General features: G+C 41.2%; 1 protein-coding gene across 25 annotated transcripts in view; it reads left to right on the top strand.

Annotated features, from left to right (window-relative positions):
• PTPRD (protein tyrosine phosphatase receptor type D) overlaps nt 1–17,092 on the top strand; it is a 1,160,352-nt gene that overhangs the window by 474,454 nt on the left and 668,806 nt on the right. The window lies entirely within an intron of this gene.

The following is a 17,092-nucleotide window of genomic DNA, read 5'->3' as shown; positions in this document are numbered from 1 at the left end:
CTGAACATAACTTGTGTGTCTTTTAATGGCAGTTATTATTATTTTCCCCCACTGAAGCTTTTCTAGCATGTCTCTCAGGTTCCTGTCCGTTTTCTCTTATCCACCATTCTCTTGCTCCTATTATCCATTCTCTTAACATTCACTCTGACATCTGTATTGACAAGCTTCATATCTTTTCTTCTATTTCAGATTTATCATCATCTTTCCTTTCTAATATCTCTTTTTGTCTTGCTGCTATTTCTGACTTCATACCTTCTCATTATCTAAGGAAGTTTTTTTCATATCGAAAAACTTCCTCCTTTATTTTCCGTCTCTTTAGGTCATTGTATTCTTCCTCTTCTCAAATTTGGAACGTCGGGAGTCCTCTTTGACCTCCTCTCTTCCATTTTCTCCCTTTGTTCAGGCTACTGCAAAAACTTGTTGTTCCCAACTTTTAAATATTGCTAACATTCACTATTTTTGTACTGCTTTGAAAACACCAATTCTTTCTCTTACCCTTTCACAGTGTGACTGCTGTAATTCTCTCCTTCCTGGCCTACCTCTTTGTCAACTTCAATTCTCTTCCTCCCCTGCCTTGTTTTAACTCTGCTGCTCATTTAATTTTGCCTACAAAAGGTTACACTCACTTCATTGGTTTCCATTTCCTTATCAGACCCAGTTCAAGCTACTTTTTTTCCAGTTTTCAACCCACTCTTTGGCCTCTCTGACTTTTCTTATTGCCTCTCAGGAAACTATATTTTAAATGCTGCTTTTGAATTATCTAGTCTGCGGCCCTGGCCCTGTCTCCAGCAGTTCTCTCCCACAGAAATGGCTTTGGTAAGGCGATGGATACTTTTGCTGACTCCCTCCCTTCTTTTCCTGTTAAGAACCAAGGAGGGGGAAAAATAACAAGCTAAGATTCATAAAGCAGCAGAGAGGTGGGTGGCAGGGGCTACTCTGGCCACCCAAACTATTTTGGTCAGCTGACCCTGAGCCAATCGAAACTAGGCATACTTCCTGTGGGTATTCATCTTTCAGAGTATGTTCCCTCGCAGAACACTTTGCAGAAGGAGCAAGATAGCCAGCCTTGTAGCAGTAGGAATGTTTTAAATTTATTTATCTCCCTGTTAAAGTGCAACTTATTTATTTGTGTCCATGAGAGGCGGGGGAGAGAAGCTGAGTGCCTGTGTGGGTTCCTTCTGCATCATCTTCACTCCTCTCTGCTTACTAAAAAATCATAGTTAAAGCTGTCTCCATGCTGTCCCCTTTCAAAGTGCATGCATTTTGTCTGACTTATAATAAATACTTGCAGTGTCTGCATGTTAAAGTGTATATTCTTGGGAAATGGTTTAAACTGCATATTTGTTGTGCTTTGACCTTAATTTACAGCTTTAACGGTTTTGTTTGCACAGGAGATTTGCAAACAACTGCTTTCGTTCTACCTGTGTGGCCATGCTGGTCCTGCCTCCATGACCATCTTGACCACAGGCTGCTCCTCTAGGTCCAGGGGCTACCACTGAGTATTGGGATTGCTGATTGGAAGGTCGGCGGTTTGAATCCCATTGCTCTGTCCCAGCTCCTGCCAACCTAGCAGTTCGAAAGCACGCCAGTGCAAGGAGATAAATAGGTACCGCTGTGGTGGGAAAGTAAACGGCGTTTCTGTGCACGCTGGCTTTTGTCACGGTGTCCCGTTGCACCAGAAGGGGGTTAGTCATGTTGGCCACATGACTCAGAAAGCTGTCTGAGGACAAATGCCAGTTCCCTCGGCCTGAAAGTGAGATGAGAACTGCACCCCATAATTACCTTTGACTGGACTTAATGGTCCAGGGGTACTTTACCTTTACCTTATACTGGGAAGAGCAATCCTAAGTCCTGATCCATTCTAGAAGGTTTGGAATAAGGTGGAAGTGTCCCTCCACTGGATTCCACTGATGTGTGTGTGTGTGTGTGTTAATGGCACACAGATGCCTATTGCACCTGCCATAGGCACCACCCACCACCCTGGGATATATTTGTATGATGGGTGGTGTACAAACACCTTTAACAACTCTTCCCCCCACTCAGCTTCTAGCTGGCTAAAAACTCAAATTACTTCTAGTCCATGCCTTCATATATCAGTGCAAGTGTGGCGTTCGTTCGGAGCCCCCAGTCGTCTCATGGACTATTGACCTGTATACCACTAATCCGCTGCCACCAACCAGGTCCTCTCCAGTAAATCACTTGGTCTCAGTCAGGTTCTTAAGTTAACAATGAAGATTATAGTTTATTGCAAACACAAATAAACTTTAAATGCATTCGAAACGCTGTTACCCTTTACCCTCTTAGTCTTATTTTATTCTGTCTCTAACTCTTCTACCTCCCCTCACACAAGAACCAACTGCACTATCTCTCTATTTCCATCTGTCTGTCAACTGCTTTCCCAACTGCCTTTTCCCTCCCTCCCTCCCAACCAACCAACCAACCAACCAACTAGCTAACTAAACAAACCTCGGGCCCTTTTATAAACAGGCAGGCTCCGCCTCTAGCTTTTCCATTGGTCTATCTATTAACTCTTTCTCTCCCCCTGTACAGACATTTTCAAAAGAACAGGCAAACGCCACAGCAAGTGTTTTAACAATATTTAAAAATGTACATCTACTGAGTGTAATCTTAGCCGTGGTGTTGTAGTGGTTAGAGTGTTGGACTAGGACCTGAGAGACCAGGTTTCAGTTCCCCATGCAGCCATGAATCTCACTGAGTGACCAAGGGCCAGCCAGTCACTCTCAACCAAACCAACATTACAGGGTTGTTGTGAGGATAACATGGGGAGGAGGAGGACTTGAGCCCCCTAGAGGAATGGTGGGATATAACTGTAAATATATAATGTAATGTAATATATATTCTGTTTTCTAGTTCCTTTTGTCCTTTCCTTTGCTCTAATGGCTTTGTATTTTAGATTGGAAGGCTACAATGCTAAACATACTTACTAGGCCGGAGTTGGCCAAGCCGACCGGTAGAATCCGGAACCAAGGCAACCAAAAATTGCAAAGAGACTGGAGTAAATTTTATTTGGTATATGAGCAATTATTGTAAAAACGTGAAGACACCGGCAGGACTGGAATAAATCTTGCAATGATAAGCTGGAAATCCTTTTCTGACCAGAGAGAAAGAGATGATTTTAAGACTATAAAGGTCAGAAATTGACTATCTAAAGTACGAGAATAAATATTTGAAAATAAAAAAACCAGTTGAAGAGATGGAAGGAAGCCACGAGCTCGGCAGAGCAAAGAGTGTACTGTTTGTTAATGTAATGTTTGAAATATTGTGTTAAAAAAAGAAAATATATATATGTGAGAGACTAGGTATTGTGTGTGGGGGGAATACTTACTAGGGATGAGCCACATTGGACAAAGTGGGATTACTCCTGAATGAACATGCATCTGGTTATATTTCATGACTGAATAAAACAGCACGTGTGTGTGTGTGCGCGCGCGCGCACACACACACACACACACACACGACCTTACTGTTAAAGACCTTTAGAAAATAAGCAAATAAATAAAAAGTAATAACTTTCTAAATTATTTCTATTTTGCTGCTAATTAAATAAATAGAAAGAGAAACTCACATATCATCCATTGTGAAATGCACCAAGCTAACCCTTACTGAGATAATTCCGATGGTGAATACCTGCTAGTTTATTGAATGCTTTGGCTTTGTAATATCAAGAATGTCTGAGGCTTAAGTTATATGGTTTTTCAAAACCCGTTTAACAGAGAGTGCATGAAAAGCCGCTTTGGAAATTTCATGACAAGCTTTTATTTCTCTTGTAGTATCTGCAGGGAGGAAGAATTGTTGATTATTTTTAAAGTAGTTTATTATACATATGGGGGAAAGGCTGGGCTGTTCTTTGGGGGGGGGGAATTGCTGTACAAAAGGGGACTAGGCAACTTTTTCAAAAATTAGCTTTTTGAAATCTGACCAAACCTTCCAGATGTTACAGCATTTCCAGCAGAGTTTCTCTGTGATCCATGTCAGAGATGCAGCTGTCAACACTAACGTACACCTGCTGCTAGTTTCCTGTCAGCAAACAATTCTTCAATTGTTTTATGAAGTGTTGAAAACTCTCAAGATGATGCCCTGGCCTCTTAATGAAACCTGTGCCATGTTTTGAATTCATGATGAATCAAACGTTTAGTTTAGCTTCATTAAATTCCCACCCGGACTTTTTTTTTTTTTTTAATGCTTTTTAGTCAAGTTAATTATACAAAATCTTAAAACAAAAAGACAATAGATAATAAGTACCCATAAGCCCTGATAAGCAAAACACATTGGCTATAAATAAAATGCAATTAAGCAGCTAATAAAGCAGTAGCAGTAAAATATAGTTCCTAAAAGTTACTAGAAACAGTTTTTCTCCACTTCTTAGAAACCCAAAGTCTGGGGTTCATGTAGGTCACACTTGGTCTGGGAACGGCTTTCATAAGGCCCCAGGAGGAGGAAAAAAAATGCCTCGTGACATGTCTTTTTACTCCTCAGATAAAGGGGTTTCAATGAGATTTATATAGTGAATGTAAAACATTAACTGATTTCACCAAAGAGAGAGTTGAAAACTCGGGCAAGATTTATTTCTGGCAAATGAAGACAGAGAAAATACTGATTTCCATTTATACGATGTACTTAAGGAAGTACTACTCTTGGATTATTATTTTTATTTTTTTTAATTGTTATGCCCTAGACTTAATTGCAGCATGATAGTGGCATGCACTGTTCTCAAAAAGATGTGTGCATCTTGCAGTGTGCTCATATTGCTTCTGTCCAATTCTCATTGCTGTCCAATTCTCATTGCTGGTCAAGAGGTTTGCAGTGCTTCAAAACCCTGTTTTGTTAGAGATGATGAGACAAAATAAACAAATGGTTCATACTACCTTCACCTCTCTGAGAATACTTGCCTGCCTCTGTTTGGAATACATGGGTTTTACATATTCTGTTGATAGTCATGAAATCGCAGGGCATAGCCTTATGTGCCTGCTTAAAATAAGAATTACATAAGACAGGTGTGGAGAACCTTTCAGATGTTGCTCCCATCAGTCGCAGCTGGCATGGCCAGTGTCTAAGGAAGACGCGAGCTATAGTCCAGCAACACTGGGAGGACCAGAGGTTTCCCACACCTTTGGTGGGAAACATAAAGTGAAACTTCTAATGACATACTGAAGGTTAAGGGTGTAGAATGTTCCAAAGCTCTTGAACCAAGGTCTCTGGCAGGACGTCCCAGGAGCCTCACTCCATCTGCAACCAGGTCAGATCTGAGACAGAGAGACACCAGCCTGATAGCTTCTGTCATGCACATACCCCAGAAAAAACCCCTAAAGAGATCACTGTTGTTCTTCAGGTGACCTGAGCAACCAATAGGAACCTGGTGGCTCCATATAATTGCTGCTGTTTCTCAAGGTGAGGAATGTAGCACTCCATAGCTTCCCAGAATTTGGTCTTGTGTCTGTCTCTGGTCCCTCTGATTGAAAAATGTGCACACTAGAATCCAGCTAATGACCTTTGTTGGACTATGTGATTGCCTCTAACCCTCCAGATTCTTGGTTGCTGCTTTTGGACCATATTCTTATCCTGTTTTCTTCCTTGCCCTGGTAGGGCAGAGACATTCATGAGGACACAGCCCATTGTGAAAATGCTTACGCATGTAAGCATTTGGTTTAAGCCTCCTTGCATTTTTAAATGCACATGCAACACATGCTGCTGCAATTGCATGTCGCGTTGGCTTGCCAGTACTTAGGGGTGCTGGTTTGCATTGTCAATGCAAAAGCAAACGTGGCATCCTGTATTGCACATGCATTTAAACAGGATGTGGAACATTTCATTCATGGCCTATATCCTTTCTGTTTTGCCCCTTGCTCAGAACAGGTCACAGTATCCATAAGGACCATTGAGATTTTATTGCAGAGATGGCGTAGCCGGATTGGCCTCAGAAAATATAAAAAGGAAGTCTGAGAATGAAAGTTGGGAGCTGGAAATTTAGGTCCCTCAAACTGCCTTCAGTAACTAACACCATTCTTTCTTTACATTCAATAAATCAGTCCCCACTATTGCTCTGTCTTGTCTGTTCTCTCTATAAAGACACTAGTCCCATTTTATGTGCACAGGATTCTGAGAAGGAACTGAACTAGCTATAGCACATTTTATATGGGATCGCTAGTTTATAAGACTTGAACTTCGTTCTCCCAAATAAATAATTGGGTCTGTATCTGCAGTGATACCTTGCTAGAGGCACTACAGCTTTGAACGCCATTTGTCAGTTCCATAAGGTCATGCTATCAACTGCTGAGTGCCTATTTTCAAGGGAAGGTAAAGGAACATCCGTATTGCTTGAATGTGTAAAATGAGAGGGGAAAAGAAATAAATTGATCTTAATCCAACTGCTAACTCTGTCAGTCTATCCATTTGGGCTATTTGTTTAAAGAATTCAGAGTGCAATAGTTAAATACCTTAATTCCCTATACTGCTAAGATAGTCTAGCCTGGTAGTCATAGGTAACAAATAGCTGTAATTGTTTGCAGCTGATTGCATAGAAGTCCATACAGGTGAGCATGTGGTCTGGTAGAGGAGAGACGTATCCCATCTTGTAGGTGATCTGTGCCACCATCCCTCCACCACAGAAACCAAGTTGGCTGTCAAAGGAAGGAAGCCCTCTGTGCCCAGCTATGAGAGATTGAGCTTTCTGTCCTTCAACAACTGCTCTGAGCAAGAGAGCAAAGAGTTTTTTACTTTTTATTTTTCTAGTTGTTGACCTTTGTGGACTTTTTCTTTAGAAGGCTGTGATAGCTTTTTTATTATTTAATTTTATTTTTTGCTGAGGCTGCTTCATTGCACAACAGTTAAAAGATTTACATATATTAAATTAGTCCACCTTTTTATTTGTGTGTGTGTGTGTGTTTCTCCACTATAATTTCAAACTTTTGGTAAGATACCTAGTAGCTAGGCAATCCTATTTTGTAATCATCTAGTCCAGGGTTTCCCAAACTTTGGTCTCCAGCTGTTTTTGGACTACAACTCCCATCATTCCTAGCCAGCAGGGCCAGTGGTCAGGGATGATGGGAATGGTAGTCCAAAACCAGCAGGAGACCCAAGTTTGGGAAACTCTGATCTAAACTATTATACTTTGCTTTAGTCTTCCAAAATGACAGGAATCTTTGTATGACACTGAAAGTAAGAGCTGTTAGAAAATTCCTGATTAGGACAGAGCTTGGTTTTACCAGCAAGAAAGTTCAAGAAAATTCAAGAAAATAGTACAAAGGTAAACAGTTCTATGGAAAGAGGAGACCCTTAGAATAATTATTGATAATGCATCCTCATAGCATGTGCTAAGCTATGTAGAGAAAGCTAATGCAGTTTACCACATTCTACTTTGGGGATAATCTTTCACTGAGACAGGAGAGTGTTATCGTGAGATGAGTTTTAATGGGTAGGAGAGGATATATTAATTGCAGTTTGCTCCTCCAGGCTCCCACATGTGTGGGCTGAATGGAGTTTCAAAATCTCATCACTGGCAGCAAAGTTAATAAAAGCATAGGAATTGCACTGTAAAGCCTTGTTTTGAGCAAATCCAGCAACAAAGTAAGCTGGCTCCCCTTTCTTACCCCACTTAATAAGGATCGGGCAATGACCTGGGAAGTAAGTTTTTTTAAATAAATAAATAAATAAATAAATAAATAAATAAATAAATAAATAAATAATTTACTTATTTATAATCTTGCATTGGTTCACATCAATAGCAGCAGTAAAAACCATGCAGGCAAAATACTTATATTTACAGTATAGCCAGCTTAAGGAGCAAACAGAGGCACATCCGCATCCATCGCTGGTCAAAGGAAGAGAGGAAGGAATGGGAAGTACTATATGTTCCTTCCTCTCCAAGAGAGGAGGGGGAAATGACATCACACAGAACCCTCTCTACCAATTGTATTTCTGTGGTCCAAGTACCTGCTTATCAGCAATACAACTCTGTAGACTTAGCCCCATTCTTATGCTCACTAGCTAGAATATGCACTTCTTAGGTCCCACAATTAATTCTCATACTTTCATTTATAAGCCTATAAAGCCCCACCAAGCATTCACCAGTTGCCCTTGGGCCACATGCCTTTTGTGTGCATGCACACACACAATACAGACCACACACTTCAAACTTTCAGGCAGGCGTGGAAGCTCATACACGCACCTTCAAACAGTCCCTGTCCTTTGCCAATCAGCAGAGAAGTGTTTCTTTAACTTTGACCTTGCCTACTTGCCAGCAAAGGTCTGTATAGTTAAAGCTATGGTTTTCCCAGTAGTGATGTATGGAAGTGAGAGCTGGACCATAAAGAAGTCTGATCGCCGAAGAATTGATGCTTTTGAATTATGGTGCTGGAGGATCAAACCTGTCAATTCTTAAGGAAATCAGCTCTGAGTGCTCACTGGAAGGACAGATCGTGAAGCTGAGGCTCCAATACTTTGGCCACCTCATGAGAAGAGAAGACTCCCTGGAAAAGACCCTGATGTTGGGAAAGATGGAGGGCACAAGGAGAAGGGGACGACAGAGGACGAGATGGTTGGACAGTGTTCTCGAAGCTACAACATGAGTTTGACTAATCTGCGGGAGGCAGTGGAAGACAGGAGCGCCTGGCATGCTCTGGTCCATGGGGTCACAAAGAGTTGGACATGACTAAACAACAACAACTTGTAAGCATTGGCTATGCCCACTTTGACAAGCCATTCCTCCCAAGGGTTGACAATAAAACATTGGTGTTTAAAAGGCTTCTATCCAATGCAGTGAAAGCATAATTCCACTCACACTACAGGACATGTTTCATCTTCTCCCACTACATGCCTCTCAAATCTTCTTCAGAAGCCACCCACTCTCTGGAGCTTATGTTGAGGGTTTATGGGCGGCAGGAGATGGAGGTCTGTTGCAAGCACGTTTAGCTTACAGCCCCAATGTTTGCATTGGCATTGTCTCTGCTCTTTTAGTGCGTCTAAGAAAAGTTGAGGGTTAGTCTTGGAGGGTTTGAATTTTAGGGATATGTTCTTTTTACTAATCTGCGATGAGCATCACAATTAGTTTTTGTTAAGTAGTGAAACTGGTGTTTTGGTGCCAGGTGCCATGAAGTTTGCTGCCTTTACATAATCAGCCTTGGTATAGATGTCTTAAGCAGTCGTGATTGCACAATCAAGGCTACTGTAGTCGAGGTATGACACTGCCTGTTGATGGGGTGCCATTTATTATGACACCTGCACAGTTGTTCAAGCATCTTCCTAAAAATTCCTACTTGTTCAATTTCAATAACATATGCAAAAAAGACATTCAACAAGGAGCGGTAATTTCCAGCGGATAGGAAGGCTACATAGTAATCAATTATTTAAATTTACCTAAGTTGCCTGATAGATTTTTGGACAATCAGTGGTATTGATATGGTTTAGAAGGTCCGGTTCCTGTGTTCAGAAATAATAATAATAATAATAATACACCTAAAGCAAGCAATTAAATATTATATTACAGTGGTACCTTGGTTTAAGAACAGCTTAGTTTATGAGCAACTTGGATTAAGAACACTGCAAACCTGGAAGGAGGTGTTTTGGTTTGTGAACTTTGCCTTGGAAGCAGAACATGTTCCGCTTCCTGTTGAGTGTGTTCCATTTGTAAATTGAGTCCCCCTGCTGCTATGGGAAAGCACGCCTTGGTTTATTGTATTTTAATATTCTGTTGGAAGCAGCCCAGAATGGCTGGGGTATAAATAATAAATTATGATGATGATGATGAATGCTTTGGTTTAAGAATGGACAGATTAAGTTTGTAAACCAAGGTACCACTGTATTAACAAAAGAGCTACTGTAGGAAAAGAATACAAATCTCAGGTTTTGCCTGGTAGATTATGGAAAAGCCACTTGAAATGTATATGCGTGTTTTAGCACTGTTGAAACACTGCTTTTCCAGAATTAGCTGGAAGTGGAATTAAAATGGAAGTTCCACACAAGCAGTTTGGAATCAATGGGTGCTGGGTCACTGAAGCCACAGTCTCTCCCAGTACTGTCAGCTAGTGCATTGTGGTCTACTAAGGAGGTTCCACCTGGAACCGTGATGCATTCTGCAAAGCTACATGGCAGGGCCTTCTCATCTGTAGCACCCGAGCTATGGAAACTACTTCCTCTTTGACAACTTTCTGACATCAGTTGAAAACATGGGGGGGGGGGTGTCTGCTAAAATAGTATACAATAAGATAAAAATGAAATGCAAAAGATTGCAGATTTAGTAGAATAAAAGCTATAAAACCATTTGTGCAGTTAATATTCCATAAAATGACTTCATCACACTAGGTGCTAGAGCATGACATACACCCATTGATTTCTTAGCCCTTCTCCTTGCTATAATGCACAGTATGCATAACCACATGCATATACAAAGTTGAAATTCAGCTGCCGTATGTCAGTCCGGAAGATATGCCCATCATCTCTTTATCCTCTCAGTGGCTTCCTGCTTTGACTTCTACCGATAGGGACTACAGCGCAAAGCAAACTTTCCCTTGCTACTGAAAAGTTTTAATTGAAAATCAGGAGTGCCAGGCAGAATGTAGGTTCAGGAGATTAGCAGTTAAATGAGAAGGGGCTTTTCGTTTAAGTTCCAGTGTTGATATGTCACTGCACTGTGTCACTTTGAAAAGCGATAGTGCTTTGTTATCAGTGCTGAGCTCAGGCTGCCTCCTGATGTAGAGTTAGACTAAAATAGAATGCCAGAGTGATGGAAGAACTGCTTATATTTAACATCCTTACAGCTGCTGGACGTGGAGGGAGGTGCTGACACACTGCTCTGTGCAGACAAACAGGTTGATCATCTTCCAAGGTCTGTTTTCCTGACATTTAACAAAGAAAAGCTGATAGCCAAAGAAAGGTTCATTCCAGTTCAGATCAAGAAAGAGTACTGAGAGCATTTCTTATTAATAAATGATTCCCAGTGTGTTGGCTTTTAATCCCTCTTTGTCAAGGAAAATGTTCTGCACGATTAAAATCCTTTATATCATTGATTTTTGCTAGGAATCCTCTGTGTACCAGAACTGCAGTGCTGGAACCTACATTCTGAATGTTGAGTAATGTGTGTTTTTACACAAACTAGAGGGATTGCATTAAAGTCTATCGGGGTTGGGTGAGGCACGGCTGTGCCTTTGCTGATAAGGAAACCAGTAATAGGGGAATGTTTTTTGGTCATTTTAACCAAAGTACTGATAGCTTCCCACCCCATTGTAGGATTCTTGGATAACAACCATGTGATCTCTGCCAGCCCACCAGTTGCTAAAGGGGAAAATGCAGATTCAACTGTAATGGCATTTGGGTAGAGAATTTTAAGAAATCAAATCTGGCAAGTTGAAAATTTTAAGAAATCAAATCTGGCAGTGGATTGCCCATGCAGTGCTTGGTCCCATCGGAGTTCACATCCCTAGTCCTTCATGATATTTTCTCATGATGCGCTTGTCAACTGAGGCCATTCTATATGTCCCCTATCCCAAAGAGATCTGGAGGGTGGCAACAAGAGAACAGGCCTTTTTCTGTGGTCTCCCTGATTCTGAAGCGCTCTCCCCAGAGAGCCTTGCCTAGCACGATCCTTACATGTCTTTAGGTCCCAGCAAAACACATTTCTCTTTGCCCATGCCTGTGGCTATTAAATAGTCTATGGCCTGTAAAAGTGTTGGGGAGAGGACTGTTATTAAGATGACTATTTTATTATTAGGCTATTTTATTATTAGGCTCTCAGTATGATTTTTATAATTGATATTCTGTAAAGCGTGTTCTTCCTGAAATGAGAGCACGTGTTGCGGTGGGGTCTGCCAGGCCAACCCTCTGTTGCCAGGCAGGTTAAATGGTGATTGCCTGAAGCAACGATTGGGTGACCGGGTTGCTGGGGCAAATTGCATGTTGCAAATTGGGTGGGTGGGACCAAAGGCTTCAAATATTGGGGCACTCTGCTTTTCCTTTCTCTTTTGCTGAGTGCATCGGATCACCCGCCTTCCCGCCCTGTGTTCCGGTTGACCTTGCTATGCCTGTCATGGGGTCGTCTGCCTTGGGGCAGGGGCCTAGTAGGAATTTTGTCCATTTGGCTGATTGACTGGTGCCATTTGGTTTTTGCCTACTACTTAGCAATTCGTCACGACTTGTAAGGTTGCGGATAGGCATTGGTTATAAAAATTGGTGGAGGAGGGGTCAGGATAGGCTGGACCTCCCCCTCCAGTGGTGGTGGAAGGGAATTCCGTTAAATGAATTCTGGGGCTTGCCAATATTTCATCCAATCCCTGAAATGGGACCAGGGCCGGCAAGCCTTGGGGAGCAGGTTGGGTGAGCGGTGAGGGACTGTCGCTAAGCTCAACTGATCCCCAACATTGTTTTCCCTTTACTGGCTTCTGAGGGAGTTCGGATAGTCAGTTCTGTCCCAGGCGGTGAGACAGATAGTCATAACCAATGCCTAAGCAACCACTAACAGATTATGCATTTTAATAAAGTTGTGGCCAAAATTATGCCAAAAACCTTAAACAAAAATTATGTGTGATTTGTGAATTATTTTGAGGGGTGGCTTGGGGACCTCCACACGCAATGTGTTTTTAATGTTGTACACCACCCTAGGATCTTTTGATAAAGGCCGTATATAAATTGAATTAATAATGAGAATAATATCATTAAAGAATACTATAAAATATTTTCCAGATTCATGTTTCCAGTGCTGTGCCCTGTTTTCCTATTTGTGCACAGCGCTGAAGAATTTCACAACATGTTTGCTTGTGACAAAACACAATGTTTTGGATACTCAAGCTACGCCTCAACTCAAGTAGCATTTCTGTTGACAGTTCACTATGCAATGAACACCTACAGTGGTTTTGGCTCTCTGTGTCAGTTGAGACAGTATGATCCAGATCATCTGGTCCATTTCAGATTCCATCCTCAGCAATAAAATTATGGTTGACTTCTGTTGGTGCTATTCCACTCACACAGCAGACTTTCAGTGGTGCACACAGTATCCCCCCTTCCCTTCTAGCCATCTGCAGTGCCTTGTGTCCCTCCAAAAATCTTTTCACATCTTCTGGCACAACATTGGATATCACCCTGGATATTAACCTGGTATGTGGACCACATTGTTTTTTCCTTTCAGCTTCACCACTGGCTGAAACTGCTTTTAAGGTTTATTGTACAGTACTTTTTCAGCTCCTACTTAAAATGTCCGATTTTATTCACATTTTGGCATTACAAAATGAAACTGTATTCTAGGTGTTGTTGTTTTTTAAAGTCATTGTCTGAGGGAGTCTTGATTTGTTATTTGCTAAACTAAGTGATAAAATTCTACATTAAAAAACAAACGCAAAAAAATGCTTGCAATTTTTACATTCAGTTTCTCAGGTTTCTTCAGAGGATTGATATTCTTCTCTACAAAAAACATTGGTCACCCACTACAAACACCATAAAAGCCTGTTCACATAGCATAGATTTGGAATATGAGAGTCTGTGTTGTCAGTTAATATTGGAAGACTGATAATGTCATTAATATTACAATAGGTTAGCAAGTGTATGTGAAGTAACGAAAATTGAATAAGATGTGATAAATTACACTGAATTAAAGCCTGTTTGGAGAAAAAAAGAAATGCTTTATTTGGAGGTCATTCCATACAGTGATTATCATTCAGGGTATTTATCAGATCAGATGGGTTGATAGAAAAAAAGGAGGAAAGAGATGGCATAAAATGAGAGAATAACATTAAACATTTCTCACATTTATAGGAAGGTTCTCCTTTTCTTGCTCTTATCATAAACATTAGAGGTGCACTGCCTTGACCTTAGAAATTCATTTTTTTTAAAAAATGTTTTATAACTTATTTGAAAAAGAAGCAATAAAATGTCAGGTTTTCTTCCACACCTTCAAATAATGATGAGACTTTTTAAAAAAATGTCTTTCCTTTTGACGAATCATATCTTGATATCTTGTAGTTCCTCAGTAAGGACATATTACTTTAAATATTATTAAATATTACATTAAATATTGTGTCCAGAAGAAAGTGACCAAGATGCTGAGGCAATTTGGAACATGTTAAGCCAGGAGGAGAGAAGATGAAGCAGAAACATGGTTGGTATCCTCAAATATCTGAAGGAATGTCATGCAAAAGAGCAAGCAGGTTTGTGTTCTGTAGCTTCAGAGGAAAGGAGTGGAACTAACAAGGCTCAGGAGATGTGTCTTCTCTTTTACGGGAGGTGTTTAATAAGAGGCTGGACAGCCATATAGTAGGGAAACTGTAGAAGATGCAACCTGTATTGTAGACCCTTCACTGAAGTTCTTCCAAAGCGTGTTCTCCTTCATGGAGAGCACGTGTTGCGGTGGGGGCCGCCAGGACACTCCAAAGTTGGGGATGGGCTAATTGATTGTTGGCCACTGATGCAATTGGGGCTTCCCTTGTTGTTGGGAAGAAGTTAATGTTGCCATTTGTTAACTGACAGCCAGAAATGCTAAAACTTTTTGCATGAGGCTAGGGCTTCCTCTTTTTGCCCATGCATCAGATTGCCCGTCCCCCCCTCCCTAGAATTAGGGTTGTTCGCTTTGACCTTGCTATGCCTGTCATGGGGTCATCTGCTCTTGGGGCAGGGGCCCGGTAGGAATTTTGTCCATCTGGCTGATTGGCTGGTGCCAATTGGTTTTTACCTACTGCGTAGCAAATCGTCACAACTTGTAAGGTTGTGGTTAGACATTGGTTTATGGTTTGGTTGGTTGAGGGGCATGGATTGGCTGTGCCTGCCCCTCTAATGCTGCTGCTGCAAAGGATTCCATTAAAGGAATTGGGGGCTAACTATTGCTTGTCTACTCTGTCAAGGGGGCTCAGACCATAGCAATGAGCTCCTGGATGCATTTGGGGTGAGGACTGGTTCCCTGCTCCGTCGCTACCCCCAAGTGTATTCCCCTATACTGACTCTCACATCATGTGGAATGTCAGTCTGTCCCCCATGGTAGGGGCATATAGTCGCAACCAATGCCTAAGCAACCACTCACAAATTTGTATTTTAATAAAGTTGTGGCCAAAATTATGCCAAAAATCTTAAACAAAAAATTATGTGTGATGTGTGAGTTATTGGGGTGGCCCTGGGGACCTTGACACGCAACTCAAAAATTTGATGATTTTGTGCTTTCCCCCAGTTTGTATGAAGCAAACCATTCTAAAAATGGTTAAACCAAGATTTATGCAGGTTTCTAAGGTGCATAACGAATCACTCGCTTCAAAGTAAGACATATATTTTTGAGTAATAAATGAAGTTTCATAAATTAGGCCATAGAGCACCAAACTTACTGTATGGCAGGCATGCCCAAAGTCTGCTTTGGGGGCCTAATTCGGCTCCCTGGCTGGTTTTATCCATCCCCTGTCGCAGTTGAATCCTAAAAAAAGCTCTACAACTTCATTCCTAAAAAAACAACTTTGGTCAGCCCTTACGCATTGTTCACTTCATCAAATCTGGCCCTCTTTGAAAAAAGTTTGGGCACCCCTGCCATATGGTGAACAAAAGATTGGTTTATAATATTGTGTGTCTGTGTTTAAGTTCTTCTCAGAATAGACTCACTGAAATTGATGAGAGTTCAGTTAGTCATGTCCACTAATTTCAGTGGGTCTGCTCGGAGTATGACTAACACTGGGTACAACCTTCAATATGTTTTAGTCCTCACTAAGGTCTCAATTAGCTTTATAAAGTGAAGGGAACTTGTATATGAATTTCCCCCCAATTTGTTCAAGGATGAAAGCCACTTTGCTTCATTCCTTTTTCCCTTTTCCTCCCCAGCCTGCGTTAAATGTCACTAACTTTGTTTTATGATTGCTTGAGTTCCTAGTCGAATTTTATATTTGTCTGTATATCTTCAGTCAAGACTTCAGCCATTTATTGAGTTTCTGTGTAATGGGAAATAAATCAGACAAATAGAATCTTCTTGTTTTAGCAAGTGATAGCCAGCCTGTCTTCTATGATTTATTGGGCTACTAATTAAAGGTCATTATGAAATTTACTGTGGAGAAGCGTATCATTGCCAATGAAAATTCTGCCACTCAGTTGTTTCCTTAACGATAAATGTTTGCATAAAGGAAAAACAAAGACTGTGTTCCCAGCTGACATAAATAGCTACTGATTAGAACTGATAAAAAGTCATTCTAAACTTAGAATGAAGGGTAATATCCAACCAAGTCCTAGATTGAACAGAGCCATCGAAATCTAAAGACTTAATGATTATGACTCAAAATTATGCAGTCTGATAGATATGTTCAAGGCACCCCACCTGAAACAATCTTCGCATGTTTCATAGCTTACCTGCAAGGATTGCCTGGAAATAAACATGAATCATGACTGGCTGGGTGCCATTTGATTAATTTTCATTCACAAAGGGTAAGCAGGGCCTTCTGCAGGTTCCCTCCCTGCGAGAAGTGAGGTTACAGGGAACCAGGCAGAGGGCCTTCTTGGTAGTGGCTCCCACCCTGTGGAACACCCTCCCTTCAGATGTGAAGGAGATAAAGAACTACACAGCTTTTAGAAGGCATCTGAAGGTAGCTCTGTATCAAGAAGTTTTTGAAGTTTGATGTTTTACTATGTTGATATATACCATATTGGCCTGAATATAAGCCTCACCCCCCCCCGCGCCAAATTCCGACCATGAATAGTTAAAGTGCAGCTTAAATTCACAACCTTAAAAAAATCAAGCTTTTACAGTATCACTGTTGAAACAGACATAGGGTAAAATGGAACAGGTGGAGTGCCTGCGAAATTTTAAAGGAGCAGCTTATATTGGGGTACAGTGGTCCCTCTGAATGCGAATGGGATCCCTTCCGGAGCCCCGTTCGCATCCTGAAGCGAACACAACCCGTGTCTGCGGGTTGACAGGCTTATTTGTTTTCACCTGTTATAGAAATGTTTTCAACCAGCACATTCTAGAAATAATTGCGTGTTCAGAGCCAGAAACCTCCCCCCTAAATAAATTCACACTTGACTCAAATTTTTGGTTTGTTTTTTGGCAGAATTTAGGCCACAACTTTATTGATTACAGAAAGTGACTGGTTGCATAGGCTCTGGTTCAACTAGCTCCCTGTCGTGCAGG

This window comes from Podarcis erhardii, assembly GCF_964252035.2.
Source record: "Podarcis erhardii genome assembly, chromosome: 17".
NCBI classification, from domain to species: domain Eukaryota; kingdom Metazoa; phylum Chordata; class Lepidosauria; order Squamata; family Lacertidae; genus Podarcis; species Podarcis erhardii.
The sequence above is the reverse complement of the archived record's forward strand: the minus strand, read 5'-3'. Positions and strand labels throughout refer to the sequence as shown.